At 39.0% G+C, this 6,415-nt stretch overlaps 1 pseudogene; it reads left to right on the forward strand.

Annotated features, from left to right (window-relative positions):
• Positions 1-2,170: 2,170 nt before the first annotated feature.
• On the forward strand, positions 2,171-5,589 carry LOC108517122 (heterogeneous nuclear ribonucleoprotein A1 pseudogene; annotated as a pseudogene).
• Positions 5,590-6,415: the final 826 nt, after the last annotated feature.

Genomic DNA, 6,415 nt, shown 5'->3' on the forward strand with positions numbered 1-6,415 from the left:
CAACAGAAATTTACTTCCTCACAATTATGGCAGCTAGAAGTCTGACATCAAGGTGTCGACAAGATTGCTTTCTTCTGAAGTTTTTCTCCTTGGTTTGTAGATGGGCATCTTCTCTCTATAGTAATATATGGTTTTTCCTCTGTGCCTATCTGTCTCCCAATGTCCTCTTCTTGTAAGGACACCTGTTACATTGGATTAGGGCCCACCCATATGAGCTCATTTTACCTTAATTACCTCTTTACAGGCCCTGGCTCTACAGTCACATCTTCAAGGTATTGGATGGATGTTAGGATTTCAACATATGTGTGAATTTTGGGGAGCACAATTCAGCCCATAATGATTTCCAAGACCCAAGAGACTGAGGGCTCAAACACCGTGGGCAGAAGAACCCAGCCTTGGAAAGAATCTGTGGTGGAAACTCTGGGGATATAGAAAAGGAACTGAATTATTTGAGGAGCAGAAATCAGAGAGGAGGGTGTATTCTGAGGAAGCGAGAGACGAGCCCCAAGGGTTGTGGTACAGAGGCCCCTGTATGCACCCTGGTCATCATCATCTCAATGCCCAGGTTGTACTCAAGAACAATTCAATCAGAATGTCTGGGGTGAAACCTGGGCATCAGTAACTTTCAAAACTCCCCAAGTGATTCCAACTGTGCAGCCAAGGTTGAAAACCTAAAGGTTTGATCACAAGGCCTTGAGCTCCAGCACCCTACACAAAGAAAGTTAGACTACAGGCTGGAACTTTCTGACCTCTTGCTCTGCAGAAGCTGGGAACAGATGACCCCCACACCCACACCAAAGTACATGGCAGGTGTCTTGATCATCTTCACTCCGACCCAGAGGGTTGTCTGAAAGAGCTACTGGTTGTAATGAATCCCACTGAGAAATACTAAATCTGACATTCCTGTCTGCGTTGACTCTTTCCAGGCACTTTACCCGTGATTTTGAGCTTCAGCGTTTTCCGTAGCTGTGTCCAACCCCACCCACACTCTCCACCCTCTATCCCCAAAAGAAAGAAAAGAGGAAGTGGGAAAGTGTGTTTAATATATTTGCAGATGCACGTATTCACGAATATGTTGGGAATGTTTGAGCCATGTTAGTTGGGTGAATACTTTTGACCCAATCCTTCAGGAATATTGAATCATGGGAATACTGTACTTAGAACAACACAATATTACCACGGGCCTCTCTGCCCTGTTCAAATTGTAGTCTTTAACTGGAATGACCAAAAACAGATGTTTCATATCTAGAATATTTTCTCACAGAGAGTTTCAATAGAAATATTTTAGCCCCTCAGATACATCCAAATAAAATACTTGGTCTTGAAACATTCTATTTTAAAAGTCAGTGAGTTATGGCTTCATTATAGAAGAAGCAGCATGAATCAGAGACCTGTTTTCATTTTTCACCTTCAGGTTAAGCAAGAGTGAACAGTGAAAAGTGATAAAATTCTGAACTCCGGTGATTCAGAGATGATTTTTTAAAAACATGCATCCCTCATGTAATAAACCTGAGAAATGCCAGTGACATTTGCTCTAAAACATGCATGGTGACTCCTTTCATGCTTATTTGCATTATAAAACCAGAAGTGACGTTTGATTAAAAAAATTGTCCCTGGGATATACTAAAATCATGCATGTAGCCAAATTTTAGTCACATCTTCAAAGAAGCGTGCCACTTTAAAAAAGACCTAATATGGCCAAAAAGTCAGTATTATTGATATGGCACATTCAAAATAAACTACAGGAAAAAACATGGAAAGTAAAAATATTATACAATAATGCCTCTCAAATTTTAATTTGCATAAGAACCACCTGGGGATCTTGCTAATTTTGATTTGGGAGGGCCCAATATTCTGCATTTCTAACAAGCTCCCAGGGCATGCTGTTGCTGCCAGTCTGCAGACCAAAGGCTCTGAAAGCTTGATTTCTTCCTTTTTAATTATGCCCACTCTAAAGGTAAAGTTTTGGTTCTTCGCTAACATTTTCACCAGCTTTGAACAGTCCTGACAGTTACAACTTTATATTACCACCCTTCTTTTTTTTTTTTTTTTTTTTTTTTAAACTCCGTACAGGATCTCTTCGTGAACAAATTTTCCCTTACCATCACTGTTTTACTTGATTATATGGCCTATAAGGAGAAAAACTGCATAAGGGTTATGAACTCTCATTATGAATGAGCAAACAGACTTCTCCCAGTGTAGGATTGAAAGTGTACTAGTAAGGCAAGGCTTAGCAATGATCACCACATCACCTTCTGTAATGGTAATGGCATCTCCTACTGACTACTTACTATTTGTCAGACATAATGGTAAGTGACTTATTTAACTCATCTTAATTAAATGTTAAAATAAATCAATGAAGTATTTATTTTATTTAGCAAACAAACACTTACATAATGCTTTCTACTTACCAGGCATTGTTCTGAGTGCTTTACAAATATTCACTCAAGTAATCCACATAAATCATATAAGGTTAGTGTTACTCATCTGACAGATAAGAAAGCTAAGGCATGGAGAAGGTGAATACTTGCCTAAAGTTATTTAGTTAGGAGACGGTTTGAATTGAACCTACGTAGTTTGGCCCTTAATCATCTTCCTAAAGAGAGGAGGGAGCGGGTGAGAAAACCAAAAATTAGCTAACTTGTGAAACTGTCAGGTCTCACAGCCAATAAGAGGAGGAGACAGGGGTTAAAGCAAGGTTTACGGGACTGCCTGTCCCCTTACCTTCTAACCATTGCACAGTGCCTCTCTACCTTAGCAGGTGTCTCACTGTGGGACACCTGACTCTCAGTCTAATGATCTGTTCACTTAACCAATGACTCCTATCCATGTTAAAGACTATTCCAATTTCAAACCATGATGTTATATACTTAAAAATGGTTTGAAGTATTAGATCACGTCTGAAGTTTAAAGATGACGTATTAATGCATGTGGTTATAGAGGAAGCGGCATTAATATACACCAAGATTGAGCCAGCTGAAAAAGAAATAAAAAAGTGATCCCATTTATAATAGCTATAAAGTAATGAAATATTTGGGAATACATTTAAGGAAGTGAAAGACCTCTACAATGGAAACTAGTGAACTATGATGAAATAAATTAAAGAGAATGCAAACAAATGGAAAGACATCACGTGCTCATGGATTAGAAGAATTAATATCATTAAAATGGCCATGCTGCCCAAAGCAATCTACAGGTTCCATGCAATTCTTATGAAAACACCAATGTTATTTTTAGAAATAGAAAAAAAATCCTAAAATTCATATGGAACAAACGAAGAACCCAAATAACCAAAGCAATCTTCAGAAAAAAGAACAAATCTGGAGGCATCATTATAAGGCTATAGTAACAAAAATAACATGGTATTGGTGACACATAGACCAATGAAACATAATAGGAAATCTAGAAATGAATTTACATATTTACAGCCAACTGATTTTCAACAAAGATGCCAAGATGCCACCGCGCCCGGCTAATGTTTTTGTATTTTTAGTAGAGACGGGGTTTCACTGTGGTCTCGATCTCCTGACCTTGTGATCCGCCCGCCTTGGCCTCCCAAAGTGCTGGGATTGCAGGCGTGAGCCACCGCGCCCGGCCGGGCAAAGGGTATTAATAGATATTTTTCAAAACAAGACTACAAATGGCCAAGAAGCATATACAAAATGCTCAACATCACTAATCATCAGGGAAATGCAAATTAAAACCATGATGAGCTATCATCTTGTACCAGTCAGAATGGCTATTATTAAAAAGACAAAAAATAACAGATGACAAGGATATAGATAAAAGGGAATGCCAGTCGCTGTTGGTGGGAAAGTAAATTAGTACAACCTCTTTGGAAAACTCTATGGAAATTTATCAAAGAACTAAAAATAGAAGTGCCATTTGGTCCAGCAATTCCACTACTGGGTATCTACCCAAAAGAAAATAAATCGTTATATCAAAAAGATACCTACACTTGCATGTTTATCACGGGACAAAATTACAATCACTATAGCATAGATGTGGACTCACTTAAGTGTCCATCAATGGACGAATGCATAAAGAAAATGTGGTGTATATACACAATGGAATACTACACAGCCATAAAAAATATCATGTCTTTTGCAGCAACATGGATAGAATTGGAGGCCACCATCTTAAGTGAAACAAGTCAGACACAGAGAGACAAATACTGCATGTTCTCACTTATACATGGAAGCTAAATAATGTATATACATGGACTGATAGACAACGGAACCTGGGAAGGGTGGAAGAGTGTGAGAGGGTAGATGATGAGAAATTACTTAGCAGGTACAATGTACATTATTTGGGTGATGGATACACTGAAAGCCCAGACTTCACCACTTCACAATAAATTCATGTAACAATATTGCACTTGTATTTCTTAAATTTATAAAAACAAACAAATAATAAATGAGATATATGTTTGTTAGCTTACTCTTTTCTGCCTGTGGAAAAAGTATCACGAAAGTATCTTTCCACTGCCATCTGTCTAATTCTGCCATCTGCCATCTGCCACTCTAAGTCAGGGTCTCCTAAAGAAACCAAACAGCTGTGGAAGGTCTTCATCAAAGGCTTGGTGAAACAACCAACATGAGTCTGAGGAGTCATTGTGAGCAATGGGAAACACTCACAGAATGTGTGGTAACAAGAGATCCAAACACCTAGCGCTCCAGGAGGAGGTGGATGCAGCCGTGAATCAAAGGTCACACAAGGTAGATGGAAGAGTTGTGGAAACAAAGGGAGTTGTCTCAAGCGAAGATTCCCAAAGACAAGGTGCCCACTTCACTGTGAGAAAGGTATTTGTTGGTGTTATTAAAGGAGACATTGGAGAGCATCACTTAAGAGATTATTTTGAACAGTATGGGAAAATTTAAATGATTGAAATCATGGCTGTCTGAGGCAGTGGCAAGAAAAAGCGCTTTGCTTTTGTAGCCTTTGACAACCATGACTCTGTGGATAAGACTGTCATTCAGAAACACCACACTGTGAATGGATATAATGGGGAAGTAAGGAAAGCAAGAGATGGCTTCATGGAGCCAAAGAGGTCACAGTGGTTTTGGAAACTTTGATGGTAGCTGTGAAGGTGCTTTTGGTGGAAATGACAATTTTGGTCATGGAGGAAACTTCAATGGTTGTGTTGGCTTATTGGCAGCTGTGGTGGTGGTGGATATGATGGCAGTGTTATTCTGGTGGCACAGTTATAATGAATTTTGTAATGTTGGTGCTTATGGAGGAAGAAGCCCTGGTTACTCTGGAGGAGGAAGCAGAGGCTACAGAAGTGGTGAATAAGGTTATGGAAACCAGGGCAGTGGCTATGGCAGGACTGGCACCTATGACAGCTATAACAAAGCAGGAGGCAGAGGCAGCGTTAGAAGCAATTTTGGAGGTGGCAGAAGCTACAATGATTTTGGCAATTACAACCATCAGTCTTCAAATTTTGAATCCATGAAGGGAGGAAATTTTGGAGGCAGAAGTTCTGGTTCCTATGGTGGTGGAGGCCAGTACTTTGCCAAACCATAAAACCAACGTGGCCATGGTGGTTCCAGTAGCAGCAATAGCTATGGCACTAGAAGAAGATTTTAGTTACTGCCAGGAAACAAAGCTTATCAGTAGAGGAAAGCTAGAGAAGTGACAAGGAAGCTACAGGTTACGAGAGATTTGTGAACTCCACCAAGCACAGTGGTGGCAGGGCCTAGCTACCACACACACACACACAAAGGACATGTTTTAGACAATACTCAACTGTATTAAAAAAAACTTGAGGACTGTAGTTGTGACTAATTGTATAACAGTTTAATGTTTCTGTTCTATGGAAAGTGCAAAGCATCACAACAAAAGGGGTTTAATGTAGATTTTTTCCACTCATGTTGTTGATTGCTAAATGTAATAGTCTGTCTGAACATGATGCTGAATAAATATGTCTTTTTAAAAAAGTGAATCGTGCTGGGGAAACTGGATATCCATATGCAGAAGAATGCTCCCCTATTTCTCACCATACACAAAAATCAACTCAAAATATGTTAAAGACTTAAGTGTAAGACCCAAAACTATAAAACTACTAGCAGAAAATATACGGGAATCACTTCAGGACATTGGTCTAGGGAAATATTTTATGACTAAGACCCCAAAAGCACAAGTATCAAAAACAAAAACAGACAAATGGAACTTGATTAAACTAAAAAGCTTCTGACCAGCAAAGGAAACAATCAATAAAGATAAAATCTGTTGAATGGGAGAAAATATTTGCAAACTATTCATTCAATCAGGGACTAATATCCAGAATATACAAGTTGTCATGTCAAACAACTCGACAATAAGAAACCAAACAATCCCATTAAAAAGTGGGCAAAAGACATGAACAGACAGTTTTCAAAATAAGACATAGAAATGGTCAACAGGTATATGAAAA

The sequence above is a fragment of the Rhinopithecus bieti genome, unplaced genomic scaffold, assembly GCF_001698545.2.
Source record: "Rhinopithecus bieti isolate Rb0 unplaced genomic scaffold, ASM169854v2 scaffold_36840, whole genome shotgun sequence".
Lineage (NCBI taxonomy): Eukaryota > Metazoa > Chordata > Mammalia > Primates > Cercopithecidae > Rhinopithecus > Rhinopithecus bieti.